Here is a 26,821-nt window from a genome sequence, read left to right as displayed (position 1 = left end):
CTCACTGCACCATCCCAGCTCAGAACTTGGCTATATGCAAATTAGTCTGACCCTGGCCCAGTGCATCATGGGAACAGGGCAGACCAAACTACCAAGCCAATTCTTATACTGGGAAGGAAACAAGCTACCGGGGACCGGTTTCTGGCATTTCAGCCGTCTTCGGCCCGGCTTGCTTGAATCCTGATGGTGCAATGAGCTAGGGACTCACATCTGAGTATACCCTTCCACGCTTATGGTGGACAAAAATGATTCAGAAAAGGGGGTGGTGATGAACAGAGTGTCTGAATTAAGCAGACCACTCTTACCCAGTCCAAAGATCAGGGCTTGATCCATCACCGTTTTTTAGCTCACTGCACCATCCCAGCTCAGAACTTGGCTATATGCAAATTAGTCTGACCCTGGCCCAGTGCATCATGGGATCGGCTGTTTGAGCAGTACATACCACTTAATGCTTATGTCATGACAAGAAGATCAGGGGATCCTACTGTTAAAGCCATGACCGTTGAGATGTGGCAATGGGACCTCATTAAATGCCTGACAGAGATGCTACTTCCTTTTGAGGTCTTCTCACGTGCAGTCAGCAGGGAGGACTGTACTATGGGCCAAGCTATCCCATTGTTGCACATGCTAGAGCAAGAGCTGAAGGAGGTGTCTGAAACATACGAAGGTGTTGAAGGAAAAGTTGATGCATGTTATTTGGCAAAGGTCTTAGCCGGCCGCTTATCTGAGAATACAAGGATTCAAAATAAGATTGTGTCACATCAACATTACATTACTGCCACAATTTTGGATCCACGGTACAAATTATTTGTGAACAGTAATTCAGTAATTCCTTTTTCAGAAGGGGATGTTGCCAAGTACAAAACTGTAATAGCTGAGGAAGCCACTGATTTAGAAAACGAACGTCTCTCAATTAGAGCCTGCCAGTGCCAGCCCAGGACAGTGCAAGTACTACAGAGTCAAGTTCCTCTTCACAGCATGAGAGCAGTGCGTTTGCTTCCCAGCAGTCACCAACACTACCAGTAACAACAGCACCAACAGGATCTGATTCATCAGACGCCACCAAAAAAATAGCTGCTTTGTTTCTACAGAAAGGGATGGGTAAGTCCGTTGCTGTCACAAAGCAAAAAGAGGACAAGCAAACCGGAGCACCACTGAACATTGAGCGGATGGTCCAGGCCTATCTGGATGACACAACAGAGGTGTTCATGGAGCAAAGCCCATTGGTGTATTGGTATAGGAAAAGAAACGACTGGCCAGTGCTCAGCAGGCTGGCGATAAAGTATCTGGCTTGCCCTGTTGCAAGTGTCTCTTCAGAGCGTGTTTTCAGTGCTGCTGGTGCCATTGTAACTGTGAAAAGGACCAGTCTCTCGCCCAAAAGCGTGGAGAGGTTAACCATGATCAAAATGAATCAGCACTTCATACCACCAGACTACAAAATACGTGAATCACACCTGGAAGAGGAGAGCGAGTCGGAAGACATAACTACTGGGTTACATGACCTATTTCTGTCAGAAGAACCACCAGGGTTTGAGGACGAGCTCCTCTTCCCTGACAACTAGAGTTTTAAATTGTTACATTCTCCCTTCCTTTATTTGTGTGTATCTGTCTTTCTTGTTCAAACTTCAAAACCAACACCATCCTTCCTTTTACTTTTTTAATTACCTATTGGAGTTGCACATCTGTGCATTTAACTGTGCACTCCACTCCTCACAGTCCTGCTCCATCTTCCTGACTCACCCTAAATACATTTCCATCTTGCCATACATTGGATGGAGATGGAGAATAGTACAATAATGTAGCGCCTAACAGTCCCTTCATTACAAGTGAAACGTACGTGGCTATAGCCATCTTCTGTTTTGTTTCCAATCTGAAACGCATCCCTGTATTAAGGCTACCACCTCTGTCTGCACTGGCATACACAACTCTTCAATGTCAGAACTTGAGCAGGGCTTCAAAATTAAAGTAAACTCATCACTTTCAGAAGGCTCTGCTGCATCTGTGATCTGACAGTCACAAGGAAGAGAAAGACAGGTATATGAAATGAATGATGCCATACATTAACTTTAGTATCATTTTCGTAATTTTTTTGGATTCCTTTTTCCTCTTCATTTATTTTACACTTGTGTTTGTTAATTGATTGTTCACTTAAACTATTGCTTACTTTTCTTTGCTACCTTTCAGCCCGCTACAGCAGGTATTACGGTTTCTCAGAGGGCATACAGCCTAGGCAAAAGTCATATTCATATCATATATAAGAAATACTTCCTTTGAATTGTGTAGTAGTAGTTAAGCACCACTTTTTAGTAACAATCAAGTTATAACTTATCTTCATCATGCATGCATTGCGTTTTTCTGAACTTTAGATTTATTGGGTAGTAGTGGATCATCAATCATCGTCCTCATTGTTTTGCTTTTGTTGTCTCCATGAGTACTGTTTTTCTTTGTCAAACCTTTCCCCAAACCCCCGTTCCCATCCATTCATCAAAACCTAACCCTCTTCCCCCGGGCTGTGTGGTTTTATATTGAGGTGTGATGTTACTACATTAAATCTACACCAACAACTGATCACACGCTTGCTGGGGCAGATGTGGTGAAAGCAACACCAATGAAATCAAATGCCAATGAGGCAGGGCGAGGATCTTCTTCTGCTTGCCCACCCAAGCTCACTTTATGTACTAGTGTACAAGGCAATTAATTTCCCAAAGTGACCCAACAAATAAATCTAAATAATTGCTGGCATTGTTTGAATTTAATTTTAGAGCATTTAAGTTTACGAATTGGATTGTGTTTTACTGACTCCAACACAACTACAGTTATCTTCTTGTACTTGGCAGTCCCCGACACCATTGATTTCTTTGAGTTCGTTTAGCAGTTGCAATATTGTTTGTATTTTTGTCAGTCTTATGTACTGTATTTTTCTACTTCTCCCACATTCTCTCTCAGGCAAATGACTGTCTTTGTTTTTGTTTGCCAATTCTAGTGCCAGTGTCTAGTCTACCTCTACCATCACACAACTACGGCCTATTCTCCGTTGTCTTGGGAAACCATGCAGCCCTTGCGGTGCCAAACTTAATCATCATCAATCACAGGTAAGAATAGAAGTTTGCTGGGAGGTATAATGGAGGACAGGCTGTTAGTAGTACTATTAGGACAAATATAACTGAGTGAGGGGTACCGCATCTATCTGTTTGCATGTTACATATGTGGTCAATTAATAAAGATTTCAATCAAACACTGGCTGCTGCCCTGCATCTAGAGTAAACCTTGAGACGTACAACAGTAACCCCACCACAAAACAACATCATATGTGTAAGTTGAAAATAAATAACATTTATTCATGTAAAAAAATATCCTAGTCCTCCTATCCCACCCCTATCCCCACCCTAACCCCAACCAATGTCCAAGTCCAAAGAATGTCCCACAAAAATAACCCCAACACCCAAATCCCACCCACCAACAAAAGTATTGAAAAAGGGGCAAATCAACAGGGTCCATTACAAGTGGCGGGCTTTGAGGTGTTTGTCCACAATGATCTTTACGCGCTCCTCTAATTGGTCCTCCAGCTTGGCCACCCGGAGGAGAAGTTGTTGCCGAAATGCACGGCACCTACATTTGCATCCATGCTTTGAGGGGGTGGCAGATGTTAAATGCTGGCGGTGAGCGGCCACCTGGCCACGGCGCTGTACTCCTGCAGGTGGGGCCTTGCTGGTGCCAGACGCAGTGGAAAAGGCAGCAGCTGCTGCCGCCGCCTCTTTCTCCTCCTCCTCCTCCTCGGCCACCAGCCGGCGGTACTCTTCCACAATGGCCTGCAGTTTCCGTTGCCGGGCCCTGGCCGCCAACTCCTTCCTTGATGGTTTTTGGGAAGGAGTATGAGTATCTATAAAAAAAGAAACAGATTTGTAAGTGAAACTCTTCAAAATTAATTCAACAGTACATTGTGGCATAGTAGCACTACCAAGCAAGTACATACAATTGGTGTCAACTTTTAGTATCTATCTAATCTATCCTCCTGTTTCCCTTGCCTGTAGCATTTGTTGAAGTTTTTCCGGCATTATACTTGCCCTAGTACTATGGGTGGACTTGAGTACACAGAAGAACACCAGTCTTTTTTTGTATCTCCTTTTATATTTTCAAAGTAAGACTCTGCTTCCAGTGACAGTCTCCACCTATGATGAATACAATACATTTAGGGGGCATCCACCCATTAAAAGTAAATGTCTATCATTCTTTATTATCACATTAGCTGGTTTCACTTTCACCAGCAACCACCCATGCATCCACTCCTTCCTTGGGTTGGGTTTCATTGACACAAACTCCGCTCATGATTCTTGCTATCCACTATATCCATGCACCCATATTGTTGTTTTGCCCAACGAGGCCTGCATTTTCTTTCACCTTTCAGTTCTACCCATCCTTCAACAACCCATGCATCGGATTCATATCAGCCACGTGAATGTACCTTCCAAAGTATCCTTCTATGGTAGTCTTATTAATATTATTACATCTCTTTAGTCCTTCCACCCTAGTTCACTTCTTTCCCTTTTTGTTCAACACATCCCTCAAGGTCATCTGATCTGACTTTTAGTCTTCTCCATAACTTTCACAGCTGAGTTGGAGTCTGCTAGAAGAGGCCTTGTTTACTCAACTCACACTGGTAATGCTGCAAAGGGTGTCTTCTTCAACCATTGTATATTGTCGAGTACAACTTCAAATTCATACTTTCTTAAGTCTCATAGCACAGTGAGGGAAATGTTCCCCTTCCACCTAGTAATGCAAATAAGTAATAAATATAACTTATCACCGCCCACCGCTGAACTTTCCTCCCCCACTGATGCTCCTGCAGGTGCCGCAGCCACTGTCCCCTCCTGGATGGCAATCGCATCGCCGCTGGCCCCGTCAGCACTGGTGGTTGGTAGTGATTGTGCACCTATAAAAGCAAGTACACCTTTTTAGATGCCTGCACACCTCCCCCTATTTTACTAGTTGTACTTTTTTCACCAGGAAGGAAGATTGAAAAAACAGTTACATACAACAGAAATGGCTGTAACTAGTCCAAATTGGTCCTACTGTACAGCAGTCACATTAGACCGAGTTTAGTTTTAATTTATTAGATGGTCCCTAGGGTCAGCTAATCTCTACTCCTAATCTCGCCTTTAGAAAGTTAGCCAGAGCCATATAACCATCTTAGATCCCCATGTTACCTCGCAGCTTGTTGCACAGTAAGAAAGACACCTATGAAGCCACATGAGTGTTGCATACAACTAAAGAGGTTGACAGACCAGTATTGTTAGTCCCTTTTGCTTATCCATGTTGCACTTTTTGCCATGACTGCTAAAAACTGGCATAGTTGTATTCACTGTCTAACATGCAACATTTTTCTCATAGGCAGATGAGAAGATTGCCTTCTACGAACCAGAGATTTGCAGAGCTTTCGAAAGATGCATGTGTAATCCGTATATGTTCAACGGTGAGGGGTCTCACACAATTCACACATTTCTCTATTGTGCACTAAATGTACAAAATGTATAGTACTTAATCTTCATTTTGCATGGTGGAGCTGGGTGTTTTTAATGGAAATACTTACAAGTTACAAGTCACCAATACAAAGCTTGTTATTAAAAAAATAAAGTTTTTGAACTTGCACATAGACTCTGTGGTTATTTTTTGAGTGTCTGGGGTGTTGTAGACTGAAATGAGTGAGTGTGCAAAAGGGTGTTCTTTAACTCTGTTCTGGGTTGTGTGATAAAATCATTGGGTATATATCTAACTATCTTCAAATGGGGGTCGGGAGTGGGACAAATGACTATGACTGAGACACTTAGGTAGGTAGACGGTCATTGGATTGTGGGTTCTTCTGACTGAGTTCTGTGACTAGGGTGTAAGGTATAAGAAGTAAGGTCCAACCTCCTTATCACCAACATCCTATTTTCTTGTGCATAGTTCTGTATGTGCAAAGAATAATAACCACAACAGTAGTAGTAGTATACTAACCAAACAAAAATTAGTAGGCAAACATCTGGTTGCGCATTTTGTTGGTGGGAATTGACATAGACTAGAGATTATAGAGGACAACGCAAAAGTTGACCCAGTGGCTACAACTATTCTATCACAGCTTTATTCAAAAGAATACCTTAACTAAAGAGTGGCCAACAGGGCAAGCTTAGCTACACGCAGTCTAATAGTAGTAGCGCAGAGAGTCATAGGGCAGAGGCAGTTTGAAGGAACTGAAAGTCAGGGATGGCATTGGATACCCAAAATTTGGAAAACCAATTGAAGACCAAAGAAGGTTTTGCTAACATTGAATTAGGAAGGAGGCTTAATAGGTTGGAACAAATAAGGTGTGTTAAAAAGTTAGGGAAATATAATTGTTAATAATATAAGCACTGTAGGACTTACTGGGGCCAGCAGCAGGATCCTCGATAGAGGAGCGCTCTTCTTGTGGTTGTCCCGCCGACTCGAACCCCGTCTTATTGCCCCTGGGTGGTGCTGATCATGTAAGAAATAATAAAGAAAGAGAAACATTGAGTGCTGTGAAACAAGGACATCATTCAAAAAATCCTCTCAAACATTTTAGGAAACAACAATTCCAATAAAATTGTCTTCGAAGTATAAATGACTACTGGCTTGCACGATTCACAGACCATCTACTTATAGAACACTAATCAAATGTTCCATAAACATTCTGATTGCAGAATGTACTAACGAAGCCAGTACCACCTGACCTACACCACCTATTCCAGAATCCAGACGGGCCAATTGTTCAGTAAGTCGGCATTTCCATTTTGTTTTTGCCCGCAAACATGCATAGATGAGATGGAGGACACATGCATAAATGTGTGCATACACGGAATTGTTGGTTGCTTGCGTCATATGAACTGCTACTGACTGACGGGACCATGCTATTGCTGCTAAGCCTACCACTCAGTAAACAAACTTCAAACCGGTTCTATGGAGGGGGTGGATGAATAAGAACTAACTAAGCATTCAGTGACAGAGGAGGCGTCATGCAGACCGTTAAAAAAGTATGAACTAATACTATCCATCCACCACTATTTCACTAAAGGACAATGTAAGGACTAGACTCTAGCAATAGCATTAACTAACTTCAGTTCTCTAAAAACTCTAACATCAATAATCACCAGCCCAAGCAAGCGCAAAGTTACAAACCAGTAAGAGAAGTGGCGAGCAGCACCTGTGTCATACAATAACAGAAGATTTTGAGACGGAATTGATCTGCAATGTAACTAAGGGCACCAGTAATCGTGTTACTTATCCGTCCAAGAATTATACACAATATTATACACAATACTCATACTACCAGATTATATATTAAATTATTAATATTACTAGCTACTCACCAAGCCCCATGACCTCGACACCTAGCAGCTCTAACAGGTCCTGCTCCCTGTCCAGAATGTCTGCCCACCAGTGGGCCAGCTGCTGGTGGGTGCGCCGGATATCCGAGCGACGGAAGACTGCCCGGCGCACCTTCGCCCACCGGCGGTGACGCTCCTCTGGGAGGTAACCAGAGCCTGGCCTGCCGCCTGCTGCCAAGGTCAAGGGAGATGGCGCTGGATAAAAAAAAACAAGGGCGGCCACCTCCGCCTCCCCAAAAAGATTCCGGGCCTTCACCCCTGAAGGTCGCATTCTGCTGCAAGGCAGCCGGCTCTTGGGCGCAGGCGCCTTGCCCTTCGAGCCGGTTCTGCTGCTCCCCTTTGCCATAGTTCTGGGGTGGAGGTGGAGGTGGAAAAGAAAAGTTAGAACAAAAGGAAAACAACTAGTTAGGGGAAAGAAGTATGAGCTTAAATAAAGAAGTAAAATAAAACAGTAGAAAAGTTTTAAAAAAGGTGGAAAAGTAGAAATAAAATGCAAAATATAAACTTAGGGACAGAGAGAGACAGATGATAAGTAAAAAAAAGGTAAGAAAAACTGTGAAAATAAGTAAAGATTGCAAAGATAAAAGGTGGATAGAAAACTAGGCCCAGAACCATAGCATAGAGTGTGAAAAACAAGATGGCTGCGCCCATCGCGACCACGTGGGTAAGTTCGCGCACGATTTCACGCGAACACGCACTTTGTCAGCATGAACAAGTAGTTGTGTTCCCGAACAAGACGTGCACCACGCGAACACGTTATACACGACCCGGAAGAGGAAATAGGGGACGCGAGCGGGCGGAACAATTAAAAAAACAAGATGGCCGCGCCCATAGCCCACCACATGGGTAAGGTCGCACGCTACAATCCCCCTAACACCCAGACAGCGCCCCGAACACGCACTACGCGCTCCCGAGCAAGAAAAACGGCTCGCGAACGGGTCCAGCAAGCTACTACGCACGCTCGCGAAGCTACGCAAAGCTCACGTAGTGCGAGAACGTCTTCGCGTAGCTTCGCGTAGCGCGACTACGCGTACTATATCCAGGGTTACTAGTTTTAATATGCTTTTGGGAGTGGCGTACGCCAAATTTTCTTGGTCTATGATTGAATTCGTTGTTAACATTTTCATCTTTATATTTTTTCCTAAATTTTTCCCATCAGCCCCATGCTGAGATAGACAAGTTACTTCAATCTTGTTTCCTGTGATGTCATCAATGATGTTGTTTCACCTTTCACTACTGCTTTTGTATGTGCTTCATTGGTTATGATTGATTTGCCATTTCCGTTGCCAGCTGTTCTCATTTCCTCTTTTGCGGTTACCAAGTTCATATCTACCAGGCCTACCAATTCGCCTTCATGAGGATGCACCTGATTGTTTAAGTCATTTACATTGTGTAATTGATCATTTTGCATCTCTTTTAAGGTTGCACTATAGCTTGCACTATAGACTGTCCTCTGCTAGGCCTGATACCTCTCCGGGCATCGAGAATATTGTAGCACCAGGATCTTGGAGGAGAGTGAATCTAGAGCTTGTCTCCTTTTTTCCGCTTTTATTTTTACTTCCAAACATTGTTAGAATTGGCCATACTAAAGGACTCCTTGGGGTATGATGCAGGTCGTTTGTCTTGACTTAAAAAAAAAATGCCCCTTCCTTCAAGTTATTGGTCTTCTGGCCTGGCGTCCTCCTGACTCTGCCAGATCTCACCTTTCTTTTTAAAGGCACTTGCCTCCTGGACCAATCAGACCTATCAGACCTGCGGCTGTAGAGCTATATATTTGGCTGTGAGTGCCTTTTTCCTCTAGGGTTATATTTTGGTTTACGTTCATTGTTTCTATGTTGAATTTGTTCAAATTATGTTGATCCTTGGATTGTATTTTCCTTTTAACATTTGAACTTCCAAATTTATTTATTTATTTATTTATTTTTTGGAAGACCTTTATTGCACATTATTCATATACACAGCGGTGTGCCTACAACCCACTGCTGGGGCCGGCCGCAATCGGTGCACCACAGATATCATACAGGCTTGACATCATACGCCAGAGGTACGATTGCATGAGTCCAGAAGTCTTAGCTCATGTAGGCACTTACAGTTAATCCAGATGTAATATTTACAGCGCACCCTTAGAGTGCGGTCGTACGCCCCCATGTGATCTCGGTCTAATTTTCAGTTTTCATAAAGAAAGGCAACTTCAACAAATCCCAACCCCACCCCCGTCTCATCCTGGTTTCAGTGAGTAGTCCAAGTCCAGTAGGCATGATGTGGCAGGGCAGCTAATACATCGTATGTCTAACAGTGCTTCCCAGGTAGGGAACGTTCACCCCCCTCTCAGAGCTATCCAGAGGCCATAGCGAGGATCAGTAACTATGGGTGCCATGCCAGTCCTTGCAGCCCACTGCGTTCTCACTGCCATGACCACCGCCCAGGCATTCACACCGGATACAGGGCTAACCAAACGCCTCCGCCCCAAAAACTTCTCAAGCCGCTCCCTCCTCGCAGTCTGATAAAGCAACAGTCACACTCTCGTCGCTATTAGTGTCTGTAAAGAGAGCATATAGAGTGTAAACGGAGCCCAGACATCCCTCGGGCGAGACGCCTCAGGCAACTCGTCATAGTAACAGTTCAATTGGTCCCTGGAATAGGCCATATCTTTCAGCCACAATTGCACCTCAGGCGCTCTCCTTCCTCCCCAAACCATAGCAACCCTCCTTCTGGCTAATTGAAGCGCCAATACCACAAGCCGCCGCGACGGCGCAGCCACCCCAGAAGCGATGCCCAACAGACACAGGCGTACATCCAGCTTTACCTCAGTTGAGGCCATGACAGTCAGCCTTTCAGTCACCTCCTTCCAATAGTCATAGACGCGCGGGCATCCCCAGGCCAGGTGTATAAAGTCAGCGTCCTCAGCTCCGCAGCGGACACATTGAGCAGTGGACCTGAGCCCATATCGTACCAGTTTGGCCGGCGTATAGTACCACTGTTGTAGAAATTTATAATGCAGAAGGCGGAAATTGCCATTGATCACATACCCACCGGTCATCGCACAGCATTCATTCCAGTCGTCATCACTCAGCGGTTCCGGGAGACTCCTATCCCACCTTGCTCTGGCCAGGGTCGCCCCCCCACCCTCATCTTCCTGTGCAGCCTTATATAGTTTAGATAGCAATTTAGTCCTGTCCTTGACAGTATATAGCAACTGCAATGCACCTAGGGCCAATGGTTCCTCCGGATATGTTGGGTATAAGTCCCGCACGGCAGCCCGCAGTCTGACATACACAAAGGTGGACATAGTAGCATTCGTCGAGCGGGTGGTCATCTCCTGAGAGGAGAGAAACGATGCTCCTGGAAATAGGTCCCCCATAGTCTGTAGTCCAGCCTCCCGCAGAGTCTGCAGCCCTCCCGGCTCGCCCGAGACAGAGATATCCGAGTGATAAAGTAGCGGCATGGCCGGGGCATATAGCGGCAGTCTGCCTGCTCGTTTACCCAGGTTAGTCCATGCAGTCGCCGTTAGCCGCACGGTATCAATCTCCCCCTTCTCAAACACCGAGTGCTTATTTACTATCATAGCCCTTAGCGGATACGGCAGGACTGCGCTTGCCTCCAGTGCTACGTGCGGAGTGTATGGCGGAGAATTTATCCAGTAGCTCGCAAAGTGTGCCTGTGCGCAGAGATAATAAAGTCTCATATCCGGCAGGGCGAACCCACCCAGATCGTATGGCTTGGTCAGTACCTCCCAAGTCACTCGCGGCCTCTTGCCGGCCCAGGTGAGAGATATCAGGAGGGATCGCAGTCTCGCAAAGAAGTGTGACCTCAGCGGGACTGGAATGTTGACGAATAGGTAAAGAAATTTCGGCAACACTACCATTTTAATCAAAGACACGCGATCCGCCAGGGTCAGTGGGAGACGAGTCCATCTCGCCACCTGGTCTTCCAGGTTGGAAATGGCAACGCCGTAGTTGGCCCGTATGACTTCTTGGTAATCCCTGTGCACCCAAACGCCCAGGTATCTAATTGATTCCGTCGCCCATTCCAGCGGGAATTCCAATGGCACCTGGTGAGTAACGTCCGTGAGAGGCATCACCACTGACTTGTCCCAATTTATGGTCAGTCCTGAGTGCCGGCCGAATTTAATGAACTCTCGAAGTATGCGCTCCAGGTAAAGCGCCGGGTCTCTGACATATAGGACCATGTCGTCAGCGTACATTGATACGGCCAACGATCTGAGAGGGAACTTCAGCGCTGCCTCCGCATACCTCTGACGCAAGACACAGGCCAACGGTTCCATCATGATGGCAAAAAGCAGGGGCGATAGAGGGCAGCCCTGCCTCGTCCCCCGCTGTATTGGAAAGGAGGCAGAGACATGACCATTAATCCTAACTCTTGCCGTGGGTGCATTATACAACAGGGCAATTAGTGACGTGAAGAAGAAAGGCACCCCCATCCGATGCAGAACGGCCGGCATATACTTCCATGCCACTGAATCAAAAGCCTTGGCGGCATCAAGCATGACTGCCACCGCGGCTAGGTCTGGCTTAAGGAGATGCAGTACGGCGAACAGGGTCCTCAGGTTGTGAGTGGTGGACCGGAGGGGGATAAACCCCGATTGATCGGGTAATACCATAACCGGCAGGAGGAGACGCAGTCTCGTGGCTAGCACTTTGGCTATTATTTTAACATCAGTGTTTATTAGTGAAAGGGGACGGTACGACTCGCACCTATTTAGAGGTTTACCGGGCTTAGGAAGCGCCACCAAGAGTGCCTCTCTCATAGTCCCCGGAAGTCGTCCGCATTCAAAAGCTTCCTCTAGGACCATGGCCAGCCGTGGAATAAGCAAATCCGCATATGTTTTATAAAATTCGGCAGGCAGGCCATCTGTGCCAGCCGCCTTCCCATTCGGCAGGGCTGCTATCGCGTCTCTGAATTCCGCCTCAGTAACATGATGCATTAGGAATTCCTGTTGACCCCTGGAGAGCCACACCAGCGCTACATCCTCCAAATACCGCGATATTTCTGCCTCTTCCGCCGTTTCCCTATACTCATAGAGTTGCGCATAATGTCTCGAGAAGCAGGCAAGTATACCATCCGACGTAGTCACCACAGCTCCCTGATCCTCAATTTCCAATACAGTGCAGTGCCTAGCCCAAGGGTCTTGAATCCTATCAGCTAGTCCCTTGCCCGGCCTACCCCCCTCTCCATAATATCTGGCTGTAGCGCGTTTGGACAGAAATTTCACCTCCTGGTCTGCCAATTCATTATATTCTGTGACCTTTGCCCTAATATCCGCTAGCAATGTGCTTTCCGCCCCTTCCTCCAGTCTGCGTTCTAAAGCCAACATCTCCCTTTCCAGTTTGGACATAGAGTCTCTGATGGACGTGAGGACCCCGGACCGCAACCCGATACATGCACCCCGCACTGAGACCTTAAAGGCCTCCCACACCGTGATCATACTATCCACGGAGCCCACATTGGTTTTGAAGAACTCCTCAATTATCTGTCGCAGACGCTCACACAACACTTGATCCGTTAACACTCCAGGGGAGAGTCGCCAGGTAAATGGGGCAGGAGCATGTGTAGGTATCCGCAGCTTCAGTGTAACAGGGGCATGGTCAGAAAGCGTTCGGGGCAGGTGTTCCGCAGTCAGCACCCATCCACTCACATCTCGGGTCAATAACCAATAATCCAATCTCGACCACGTATTGTGCGCTGATGTGTAGCAAGTTCCCTCCCGCCTGCCAGGATTCTGCAAGCGCCAAACATCCAACAATTGCAGCCCAGTCATACCCTCGCGCACCGCATCCGTCCCTCTCTTACGTTCACAAGGCCGGTCGTGTCTCCTATCCAACTCAGAATCCAATGCAACATTCCGGTCCCCCCCACAGAGGATTGCCGATGGTGGTAGGCTATACAGTTTGTTCCAAAGTGCAATGAAAAAATCAGGGTCATCTATATTAGGACCGTAGACATTGAGAAGAGTGATCAACGTGCCACACAGTTTACCCTGCACAACAATATATCTACCATCCTGATCCACCTCCTCATGTAGCACCTCAAATGGAACATTCTTTTTTATCAGAATCATTACCCCACGGGCATAAGAAGAATACGACGTGGCCCACCTCGCTCCCGCCCACTGTTTGCCCACCAATTCGGCCGCCGCCCCCTTGAGATGCGTCTCCTGTAGAAATGCCACTTGTGCCCCATGTCTATTCAAAAAGGCAAGCATTTGTCTAGTTTTCTGCGGCTTATTTAGCCCTCGCACATTCCATGTAACACACGTGATGGTGCCCCCCCTATCCATATCGCCTAAGGTGTAGGTATCCCAGCAGTGAGTTCTTTCTCGGCCGCCCCCGCCCGCTAAACCATCCCCCACCTCTCACCCACCTAGATACAGCCCCAGTGGCGCTGGTAAAGACCCGGAACCCCAGACTGCAGCCCCACTCACAGCTCAAAGATGACTCAGACTCAATCCCCTTGACCAGGAAAAACATCAACAACCCAACTAGTTGCAACATCCCATCCCCCATCCCGCCGCCCACTTCAGCACTCCCAACTTGCCAAAGCCTCCCCGTGCCCCCCCCTTTGCAACCCCCAACAATGCAAACAGCCACATTTGGGGATCTCCCTTATCTGGAGGCGTAGTGGCACACCACCCTCGCCAGAACTGACGAGAGTGCAGACCATTGCCGTTGACAACAACCCCAACCCCTCTACCCACCCCCACGGTCAGAGCATCAGACCCGATGGCATTCATATAACAGCATATTGCACTGGGCGCCCCCGAAAGCGTCTACTTCCCAAGAACAGCGCCTAAGTCCCAGAGAGGCCACCTCATCCAGCGTAGTGGCACATATTGCACAACAGAACCACATTCAGCTGAGTTCCACTGTAAGAGAGCCCCCGCTAAGGCAGGGTGGCAGCTTCAGCAAGGGCAAGGGCAGCATTCATCATAGCACTCCCCCTCGCGCAACATATAGAGCAACAACGCAAAGTGGACCAGGGGCTGAAACACCCGAGCGTCTCTTCAGCAATTACTGCATACGCTACAGTAGAGGCAACCCAGTGCAATACTCCGCATTTCCCCCATCATCATAGTCAGCAGTGCAATGCAGGTCAGGCCTCCTCGTCCAGCCTTTCATCATCCCCTTCATGACGTCCAGGCGGTTCTTTAGTACGTTTTTTCAGTTTTTTGGCATAGTCCAGGGCTGCCTTGGGCGAGGAGAAAATCTTGTTATCCGAAGGAGGCCCAATCCGAAGACGCGCAGGGTACAGCATGGCATAAGCGATGGTCTCCGTCCTCAGCAATTGTTTCACCGCCGCGAATTCCTTACGTGCCGTCTGCACTGCCATGGTGAAGTCGGGATAAAACTCCAGTTTGTTACCTTGATAGTCTATGGAGCCCTTCTCCCTTGCGAGCCGCAGAATAGTGTCCCGGTCCCTATAGTTCAGGATCCTGGCCACAATAGGCCGCGGCGGCGCTCCTGGCGGAGGCTTCTTAGCTAGGGACCAATGCGCACGCTCCACAATGAATACACGGGATAGTTGGTCAGCCCCAAATATGTCGATGATCATGCGCTCCATGAAGTCCTCCATGCGCCCCACGTTCGTGGATTCCGGCAGGCCTGTAACGCGTACGTTGTTCCTCCTGGACCTCCCTTCCAACTCCTCATTCTTCGCTTGTATGACCGCCAGCACTCTTTCCATATTAAAGACTTTGGACGAGACCGTGGCCAGACCATCCTCCGTGGCGGAAACTCGCTGTTCCACCTCTCCCATCCGCTCGTTCTGACGGTCAAATTGTGTCGCCATCTGATCAAGACGATGATTTACTGACTCCATGGTGCCCTCAATAGACTGCAGAGTCTTCTGCATAGCCACCAGTGTGGATTCCAGATTAGGCGTACCCCCAACAGCCCCACCCTGGTCGGTGTCCGCGGGCGCCTGGGAGGATGTATGCGCAGTCTTTTTTGCTTCGAAATTGATTTTAGGCTGGTTTCTATCAGGCCTGCCCATGACTGCGATCTAACTCAGCGCGGTCCGAGACTCGGCTATGCAGGGCAGTTATCTCAGGTAAGTCTTTCAAAATGCTATCAGTGCACACACCAGCCACCGCGCGCTGCAAATTAGGTCCAGGCCTAGGTCCACAGGCACCCCCAGTCCAGGCCAAGTAGTACCGTCACCCCAGCAGGCGAGGTGCGCCAGGCAATCTTCGTGTAGGCACACAGAGCAGATATGAGCAGTGGAGCGTAGTGCCCAAGGCAGCAGGAAGGTAGCACAGAAGGGCCCCCGGGTCCGTGTCCCCTCTCTGACAGCGCCAATAGCAGGAGAGGTAGCGCTTGGGATGTGCCGATCGCCGGTGTGCAATGAACAGCTGCCAGGTGGAAGGAGGCCCCAAGATGGCGGGCGCTCTCCAGGCCCGCCTCACCCAGCGCAGCAGGTCTCCCAGTGCCACGTGTGTGGCGATGTGCACTTTCACCGGCAGCCCAGAGCGTGGCTCCGCCTAAGCTCCTGTCCCTCTCGGCCGCTCCGCTCCTCAGCCGACCCTTTCCCCGGCCCCCCCGGCCCGAGCTCGCGCGGCGCGGGCTATCGCGGCCTAGCACCACCTCCGCAGCACCGGGCTAGCGTAGCGCCCCGCCCCACTCACCGGGACCAGCAGGGCCAAGTCCAGGCCGTCCAAAGCGCCGCAGTCGTTCCGGGGGATCCCGTTGTCAGCTCCGCCTCGCCGCCTCCACAGTCACGAAGCGCCGTCTCTAGGGCTCCGCTCTCGCAGGCAGTAACGGCAGCAAGGGCCTAGACCGCAGCGGGGCCTCCGCTCCGCGCCCGCCGGAGTCTCCGCCGTCCACGTCCCGGCCTGGGACCGTTCAGCTCCGGGCGCCCGCAGGACAGCTGCAAACACCTCGCAGAGCGCCCCAGTGAGTCACCGATGGCAGTGGATCAAGCTCCGCCGGGGTGTAGGGCAAAAGCGCCGGGGAAAACAGGATAAAGTAGCAAATATTTAATGGTCTAGACGGAGCCTCACGCGAGTGCGGCCATCTCGTCCGGCGCCCTCTAGCGCCCCCCTTGAACTTCCAAATTTAATTACTTAAATGTACTTATTTGAAAGACAATAATGATCGAGTCTCATAGCTGGTGAGGAGGTGATAGCTTGATCTAAATTACGACCCTGTAATCAATGCTGCTCCCTCTTGGGTCGGATTAACTTTGACCTTTACCTAATCCAGCACCGGCAAAGGGACTGTCCTTCACCACTGTTGAAGTATGAAGGCGCTATTAGGTCAACTGGCAGGTTGTGCCACCTACTCTCTGCACCATCACAATGCCACAATTGGCCCCAAGATGCCCCCCGCACACATGCCTTCTGTTCAGGGAGAGCACAACAATGTGAGGCAGGACAATTGGGCAGTACAATTGGCGGTCGGTAGTGCTGGCCCACCGTAGGCACCAAAAAAAGACAAAAAACACCTCCCAGATTATCAGGCTGGGAACGGAAGGAAAGTGGTGTTGGCGGCAGCCAAATGATGTCAGTTGAACACAATTGAACAGTGGGCATGGTACGGCTGGTGGTGGGTGATGCTGGCCCACCGTAGTTACCGAAAGTAAAAATTCACCAGGTGAAAACCCACCTCCTGGTTATCAAACAATCAAGGTCAGGGATTAGAAAAACAGAAGAGGAATAGAAGAGGCAGCAGCCAAATGGTCACAGTGGCAGTGACAATAGAGAGGAAACAGGAGTAGAGTGGGAGCTGGTCGACCCACAAGCCGCACCCAGACCTGGCTGGGTCACTTCCTTGAGGGGGCCAGACTCTCACACTGTGAGACTCGCTACGAGTTTCATGCCTGGCTCCCCACCTCACCTCCATCCGTCCGTCCGTTGTTTCAGCCCTGCCACCCTGCCCTGCTGCCTCGCTGTCTTCCTGAGCGCTGGGTCTGACTCGAATCATCGCCCAGCCATTCTCTCAGAGGGCCTGGGACCTGGGGGCTCAGTGCGTCCTCGCAACTTGCAACTGCCGGAAGCACTCCACTCCACTAACGACCCAGATCTGGAGATCCTTCCACGAAGCACACGTCACAAAGACTGATGCACACCCTATCTCCTGAGCTGATAGACAGACTGGGCGCTGCCAAATTCAGGGCAGATTGATTTGACTGAGGGGGCAGAAAGATAAAAGAATGCCTCTTCCACCTTTCAGAGGTTGGTCAACAGGGTCCTAGCTGGGAAAGAGGCATTCAGTGCCACCTACGTGGACAACACAGCTGTCTACAGCTGGTAGGATCACCTGCACCACTTCCAGGAGGACAGAGCAGGGCTCTGTAGAGTATCTGGGCCACATTGGCCCCAACATGCCAATATTGAAACTATCATGGCCTGGCAACCCCCCTCAATCACAGACTGAGGTGAGGGACTTCCTGGGCTTCAGAGGATTCTATAGGAGGTTTGTTAAGGAATATGGCACCATTTTTGCCCCCTTGACAGAGCTGACTTCAAAGAAACCGCCCAGAAAGGTGATCTGACAGAGGCCTGCCAGAATGCCGTTGATACACTCAAGGAGACCATGTTTACTGCACCCATACTCAAGGCTTCTGACTTCTCTAAGGAGTTCATAGTGCTGACAGATGCTTCAGAACATGGCACAGGGGTTGTCTTAGCACAGTTAAATGAGCAGGCCCTAGACCAACTGGTAACCTTCATAAGCAGGAGGTTACTTCAATGGGGGCAGAGGAGGAGTGTGATTGAACGGGAGGCCTTTGATGTGGTCTGGGCACTGCAGAAGCTGAGACTTTACCCGTTTGGAACTAACTTCCGGGTACAGACAGATCACAGGCTACTCAGATGGGTCATGCAGATGAAGAGTGAAAATCCCAAACTGTTGAGGTGGTCCATCTCCGTACAGGGAATGGTCAGACCACGCCAATGCTGATGGTCTATCCAGATTCCTCCACATTAGTGATGAGAACTCCCAGGGGGTTGGGTGGTTCTCCCCACTTTCAGCTAGGGGACACATATGCAGGGCCAGCTTCAGCGCTGGTGGCACTCATTGCAACAATGTTTGTTGGCACCCCCATCCATGGTGAAGGTGGTGACCACCTCCCCCACAGATTCCCTCACCACCACCTTTTAACAGTGTCCCTCAAGTCTCCATAACTACTCTTTTTCAGATGTAGTTAGTTAAATAGCGCCACTCATACCAGTGTAGGGTGTCAGGGCACTTTGCATCACACACATTACACAGAGACAATGTAATGTAATGTAATGTATAGGCATTTATATAGCGCACTACTTACCCGGAGGGTCCCAAGGCGCTTCGACCGCTGCGAAACCCTTCCTGGCTTCCCTGAGAGATGGTCCCTTAATGGGTATCTCCAGGGTGAGACCAGGCATCCCCGGCGGTCTGGTGGGGCCGTTAGTGAAGATGAGGCAAGCTAATGCCCAGAGTTGCCGAGTGTGATCGCTGATCAGAGTGGGCACCGAGGCGAGAGAATTATCGAGTCCGCTGACCCTGGTCCAGAAACCTGCCACGCCGGGAATCGAACCCTGGTCCCGGGCCGTCCTCTGCTCTCGGGTCAATCATACAGGTGTAAATCAGCCTATAGGAAATGTTACATAAGGCAGAGGACTACAAGGTAAAGGAGTCACATATTATCCATACTGGTAGGCACTATAGTTTGAGTGCTTGGTCTGAAGAAGCACAAACTCAGAATTGAAAACACAACACCATAGTTAAGGGTTCTCCTTAATAATGAGAATCGATTTCTACCTAAATGAACCCTTTTTGCAACATTAATCTATGTTCTAATATATACTTTGCAGTGTGCATGCAGTTCTTTGATGACAGTTAATAATTTACCCATCTATATTAGGATTTTAACATATAAACTGATAGTAACAAAAGGATGTCTCTTAGAAAAGCAGTAACCCACGGACCGATTTACATTATATGCACTTTGTGATCTGCATGGTACATGTTCTTTTCAGCAGGCAGCAGGCATATGAATCCTCTGTGCTATTTTATGATCAGTCAAAACCTTAACTAGACAAACTCTGACCTCTCTCCAGGAAGAACATTAATCACCGGAGTTATTTTGACATTTTAATTATTCCCTTGAAATTGCTGGAGGCAAGGAACACTGCAGCAGGTGCTTTTAAAACCAAAATAAATTTGCAAACACAGCACTCACTGAAGTCAGCACCTGGTGTGGTGGCCCCAGTCATAGCGCACTAGAGCCAGCACTGGACACATGTTAGAGCTGTTAGCCTTAGGGTGGGCTTCCCCAAACTTTTTGCCTTCCTCCTCCATTTTTGTTGATCTTGTTTTTGCTGGCCATAGGAGTCTGCGCACTTTACAGCTGCGTACTGTTAAAGTGCATGTGCTCGCTTCTTAAATCTTGGGAACATTGGCTTATCCCCAATTGACATATTTAATTTACTTTTAAGGCCCAAGTAAAGTGACCCTACATGTGCCTAAGGACTGGTGGTTAAATGCTACTAGTGGGCCTGCAGCACTGATTGTGCCACCCGCTTAAGTAGCCCTTTAAATATGTCTCAGGCCTGCCATTGCAGCCTGTGTGTCCAATTTAACTGCCATGTCGACCTGGCAAAACAAGCCTTTTATATATCACAAAAAGAGGGGGGACCAAGGAGCTACTTCAGGTCCAGTATCCATGCGCCTTACAAGTACGTATGCCTCACCAAGAGGACACAGTTCCTATCGCTGGGTGCAAAATTGTCACCCATGCATTCAAAGGAAAGAAAAAGGTCAAGAAAAAGGTTATAATCCTAGGTATATGGGGCCCACACGTGAGAGGATAAATCACACTTTATGCACTGTTGCCCTCACACCCCATGATAGGTGTCATGCTTCATCGTCGGGCAGTTGCTCCTCATAGGGCCAGCCCTGCAATTCCCTACGGGCCCCCGAAGGGTCACTTTATCGGAGATCTTTTCAAGGACTGCCGGACGGTGCATGTGGGTGTGTGGGGTGTGTGAATGCTAAAAACAGGGGTAAAAAAGGTGCGTACAAAAAAATGATATAGTAATAAAGGGTCATCATGCAGCAAAAATATAGAAAGATGTACCCTTGGCAGACAAATACTGCAGAATAAAATGTAACCCTAAAGGCACATTATGCCTAGGTTAAAAAGGTCAAAGGTCAACATGTTTTGCGCCTCTGTCGCCATAAAAGTCGGTGGCGCTTCATCAGGACCAAAGCAATATTGATGATAGTGCACGTGAAACCATATGTGAATTAAAATACCCACTAAATCAGGGTGGAGCAGAAACCTGTATAGCCTCAAACAGGCTACCGCTAGACGGTGGAAAACACTCCTGATCAAAATTCTAAATTTAGACCGAGCCCTGCCACCAATAATGATTTTCTGGCAGAAGCACGGACGGGCCAGTCGTTGGGAGCACGCACTAAAAACTAACCCCCGATAATATACGGGTGTCCAGTGCTTCAAGTCAGTGGAGGTACTTTCCTTACCAATGCGAGGTTTTGGATCAGGAGTGTTTTCCACTGTCTAGCGGTAGCCTGTTTGAGGCTATACAGGTATACAGGGAATTGCAGCGCCGGCCCTACGAGGAGCAACTGCCCGATGATGAAGCATGACACCTATCATGGTGTGTGAGGGCAACAGTGGACAAAGAGTGATTTTTCCTCTCACGTGTGGGCCCCATATGCCTAGGATTATCCCCTTTTTCTTGACCTTTTTTTTTCCTTTGAATGCATGGGTGACAATGTTGCACCCTGCGATAGGACCTGTGTCCTCTTGGTGATTCAAAACAAACATTTTGCCAGGCCCAAACTATCCCTTTTTATACATATAAGTCACCATCAGGGTAAGATCTGGCAATCCAGAGGATAGGGTGCAGTGTATTCAAAAGGTAGGACATGTACTCTTAGGTTTTATGTGTCCTTGTAGTGAAAAACTCTTACATTTGCGTTTCACTACTGGAAGGCCTAGCTCTTCCCTACACTAACATTGGAATTACCCAATTACATTTAATAAGGTGTAATTTGCAAATGGGACCAGGTAACCATTCATGTTTGGTGTCTTTAGAATTGTAATGGAAAATCCTAACTAATGGCGAAGTTAGATTTTAAATAACAATTTTGAAAATGCCACTTTTAGAAAGTTAAGCCACAAAGGAGTTTGGCCCATTGACAGGAACCAGGTAGGGCCAAAAATACAAAATATAAACAAAAGGACCTGGATTCCTATTTTTCAATTTATCAACAACCACACTATTTTCTTTTGATGGTTAGGCTATTTTAATCAGCCTCTCAATTTTTATTTTTGATATTTTCTCTGAATAGGAAAAACACCTCGATGCTCAGAACCACATACAATTTATACAATACAAAACATCAATTCAACATATATACATACATTTCAACCAAAATTAGTTAGACATCGAAAAAACAAAATATACATCAATTGCTCCAATTTTCAATTTAAAAGCAAAACGCTACTCAACATATTTCATCCCAACGAGTAGCATGACTTGATTTTGCCTATTTGTAAAGCGCCGCAACAACCCAATTTGTTATTAATAAAACTCTCTTAGAATCAATATGCGTAGTTTAATTGATTCCTGCACTTCAACATGTCAGAACATGCCGATGCGTTTCCAGCACCGTATATATTCATCACGGGCTTTCATCAGGGCTTCTTATTATTGGCAAGATCGAAGATCTATGAAGCAAGTGAGAATCACAATCACTAATTTGCAAAACTACTTTTAACCTTCCCAGCAGCCAGTATCTAAATTAAAACTCATACCTTCACGAAGCTTCTTAAATTATGCAACTTTCTGGACCATAGACACTGTCGAGGACAGTCTGTAAAAAATAGTTCCTCAAGTGACTAATCATGTCTGCTATAGTGAACATACAACTACTATCAGCGGGCCAAGTGACAGGGCCTACTTCAAAAAGCAGCTTGTTTGAGATCGCGGAGGAATTTCAAATAATTTGTGTTGTTTGGGACCAATGGACGGGGGCGGCTCTGTAAAAACACAAGCCAAACAGAAAGGGATCACACAACATCGGTCCAGAATTAAGAAGAAGGTGCACACAGCACCCTTGACCTGGTGGTCATACAGACCCACTCAGGCAACCCTAACATTTCTAGGTGTGACCTGAGCTCCACTTCCTTCCAGACAGTGGGCTCCAGATCATGATCATTCCCAGGCAAACAATCCACAGGCAAGGTAGAACCCACAGCTACCCTAAGAGAACCTGAGGCCCCCCTATTCAAAGGGTACCAGAGCCACAGGGTAGTTGCTCTCACGGTTGTCATGATTAGTGTGCATGTAAATGTCTTTTTTATCTTTGTATGTGTCTTTTTATTTGTGTTGTTTTTGTCTTGATGACGTCTTCCCTGGACCTCCCCCACACACTTAGGAGGATCACCAGGTTTGATCAGGTGATATCTGTATCCAATACCTTATTTTATCGCACGTTGAGCAGTAGCATATACTATAGGTCCTGATGAAGCGGGTGATACTTAGTGATCTATAAACCACAGAAACATGTCGACCACTATGATAAGCCAGTGACTATTAGGGTTACTCACTGGTTGTTTTGCACTGATTTGTTTTTTAACCTTGGAAATGAACGGCACCAGAATAAAGTTCCTCAGCGTTCATTATCCAATTTTAACATAGAGCACTTTTTTCTCCTTCCTCTTTTGATTTTCACAAACTCTTTCTTGCACTGCTCCTCAGTTATCAAGTAACATCCCCTTTACCGCGTACCACCCTTTCCTTGTTGAAGTGGCAACAACTCAGCTTCCACGCTCTGGGAAAGGTTTCAAATGATGATAGGGCGGCAAAGGACGACAAACTGATGGATATCTTCCCATCTAGTGCGATACTTTGTTGTGTGCTGTTCTAACAAATTGCTCAACACACACTCAGTCACCCAGACACACTTCATAAAAGACACATTCCTTTTGACCCACAGTTATTTTGTTGTTTAGTTGTACTTTTGTTCAGGGGGCTATAACTGTGTGGTCATTAAACATTCCCTGGGACCCTCTACTTACCAGTTTGTTGTTTTTTACTGTGACAGAGTGCCTCGGACTTGATCATTCGAGACCCTTCCGGCCTACCATCCATAGGAACTGCACACCTTTGTTTTTCGTTTCAATGCAGACTTCAGGCAGCAAAGCCTGATTTGCTTATGACTGGGTCTAAACTGAGGTGGCATGGTGACCAAAACAATGATGGGTTGAAGTGCTACCCTGAGATTTTGCCAGTGGTTAGACTTATTGCACCTTTTGGGTGTTTCAAGAGTATGCCAAGATGTGGGCTCCGTGCTCACTGTGTCACTAACCTGAAGCTGTACCTGGATGATGAGCCCAATACTAGGGTAATTGTGTAACTGCAACAAATGATGAACGAAATGCTGTATGATTCAAAAATGGATTTAACCCAGATCTCTTGACTGGGGGTGAATGTATGATTTATTCAGCATTTCGTCCATCATATGTTTGCATAGCACTTTTCACTGTAAGTGCGATGGGCATGCCCAGATGTGGGTCCCTTGCTCACTGTGCCACTTGATTCAAGCTAGCCTGTCTGATGAAGGGTAATACCCAGAAACCCTTCCTAGGCTGCTTGTTTCCGGTCAAGGGAGGACCTGGCTTGGCAGCTCGGTCTGGACTGTTCCCATGAGGTACAGGATCAAGACTGATTTGCATATGGCTGGGTCTAAATTGGGGTGGTTTGGTGAGCAAAAGAACGATGGATTTAACCCATATCTCTTGACTGGAGGTTATTGTATGATTTATTCAGCATTCCGTCCATCATTTGTTTGCGTAGCACTTTTCACCCTAAGTGGGATGAGTATGCCCAGACATGGGTCCCTTGCTCACTGTGCCATTGGATTCAAGCTAGCCTGGCTGATGAAGGCTAATACCCAGAAACTCGTCCCAGGATGCTTGTTTCCGGTCCAGGGAGGACCTGGCTTGGCAGTTCATTCTGGACTGTTCCCATGAGGCACAGGGTCAAGACCGATTTGCATATGGCTGGGCCTAAACAGGGGTGGCTTGGTGAGCAAAAGAACAATGGATTGAACCCAGATCTCTTGAATGGGGGTGAATGTATGATTTATTCAGCATTCCGTCCATCATTTGTTTGTGTAGCACACAACTAGGGCAAAGCACGTCCTGGGCTGCTTATGTTCTGGTTCAGGGAGTACCTGGCTTGGTAGCTCTGGCTGGACTGTTCCCATGAGAGGCAGAGTCAAGACTGATTTGCATATGTCTGGGTCCAAATCGAGGTGGCATGTTGAGCAACAGAATGAAGGGTCAGAGTGCTACCCCAAGCTATTACCGGAGGTTAGACTTATCGCAAGCAGCCTCCAATCACTTTGTGTGTGTTTCATGTACCGTCCTAAGTGGCATGGGTATGCCCAGACGTGGGTTCTGTGCTCACTGTGCCAATGGAACCAAGTTGTGCCTGTCTGATGAGCCCATAACTGGGCTGAAACCGGTTGTGCATTGCTTGTGTTCTGGTTCAGGTAGGACCTGGCTGGCAATTTGGGCTGGACTTGTCCCATAAGGAGCAGGGTCAAGACTAATTTGCATATGGCTGTGTCCAAACTGAGGTGGCATGGTGAGCAAAAGAATGATATCTTGAAGTGCTACGCTGCACTAATACCAGTGGTTAGACATATTGCAAGCAGCCTCACATCACCTTATGTGTGTTTCTGTTTAGAACTGCATTCAGGCTACAGTGGCAGACCTGGAACATTTTGTAAGAAGTTACTTAGTGGGTGTCGCAATAAGTGACACAAGCCAACTAGTAGCATTTAATTTACAGGACCTGGGTATATGGTATACCACTTTACTGGGGATTTATAAGCATATTAAATATGCTAATTATGTCTAAGCCAACTTTACCATGCTTTAGGGAGTGAGTACAAGCACTTTCTTTTGCACTGGTTAGCAGGGGTAAAGTGCACCGAGTGCTAAAGTGGTCAAAAACGAATTCAGCAAAATAGGAGGGTGAAGGTAAACCATTTGGGGGAAGGCCACCCTTAGGCTGACAGGTCTAACACCCATCCTGCCATCACCCAGTTCCCCTTTGCCTCACTGTCTAGGAGGAATACACAGAGGCCAACTGTCACTCTAATCACAGTCATGTGACCTGGGACACAGGCTGTAGGCACCAAATGGTTAGGACAAGAAAATGCCACCTTTCTAAAAGTGGCATTTTCAGAAATTTCACTTAAAATCCTAATTAAATATTAAAGAGGATTTTAAATGACAGTTATTTAGAGACCAAACATGGCATTTCTACCTGTGCCCAAACAAAATTTATCACATATTGTAGGAAGCTGGCCCTGTATATACTATACCAAAATGAGGTATAATGTGCACAGAGTCCAGTGGAACCCCAAAGTTATGCAGAGGTAAAAGTAGATAGCACCTTACTCTCTATTTGTGGTAGTGTGGGCGAGCAGTAAGGCTTTATCAGTGTTCAATCTCTATCTGGAACCATTAGGGAACCTTCTAAGCAAATCTGGAATCCTCTACCATCTCTATGCGGATGACACCCAAATCTACCTCAAGGTGTCTTCCCCTCATGATCTCTCACTACTCAGCTCTACTCTCAACACTATTCACAACTGGATGCTAATTCACCAACTCATTCTCAATCCCTCCAAAACGGAATTCCTCCTCATATCTATCTCTCTCTCTCCACCTCCTGTTCAAGCCTGGATGGATCAATCAAATCTACTCAACAGCAAACCAGGCCCGGACTGGCCATTGCAGGCACCGGGCAATCCCCCGGTCGGCCGCGAGGGTGGGGGCCGGTTTTGGGCCCCAGGGGGCCGATTTTGTTACAGGGTCGTTTTTTGCAGCATAGCTGCAAAAACGGCACTGTAACAAAATCGGCCGAAAACCGGCCCTAGCAAAGAGCGTGGTCGCACCCCCCAACCCCCCGGGGGGAGGGGGGGCCGGCCGAGCACTTTGCCAGGGCCGGTTTCGGGTCCCAGTCCGGCCCTGCAGCAAACCCATCATTGTGGACTTCGCTAAATACTTAGGTGTCATACTTGACAAAAGACTCAACCTAATCTCACACATCAACTCCATGGCCAAGAGCGCATGTTATCAACTGCGACTTTTATGGGGGATTCGTCGGTTCTTCCCGGAGAATGACCTAAAAACCTTGGTCTAATCGCTGGTTCTCTCTAGACTTGACTGTTGTAATTCTCTTCTGACTGGCCTTCCCAAATCTCACCTCTCCCCCCTCAAATCCGTCCTCCATTCAGCAGCTCACTTCATTTCAGGGTCCCAACGAAGTGACCATATCACTCCTAGCCTGTCTTCTCTCCGATGGCTTCCCATCGAGGCTAGAGCTATCTACAAAACAGCATGCATCACCCACAAAGCTTTGCACTATTCCTCCCCTCGCTATCTGGCGAATAAACTCA

This window comes from Lissotriton vulgaris, chromosome 6 (assembly GCF_964263255.1).
Source record: "Lissotriton vulgaris chromosome 6, aLisVul1.2, whole genome shotgun sequence".
In the NCBI taxonomy this organism is placed as follows: domain Eukaryota; kingdom Metazoa; phylum Chordata; class Amphibia; order Caudata; family Salamandridae; genus Lissotriton; species Lissotriton vulgaris.
This window is presented reverse-complemented; position numbering follows the sequence as displayed.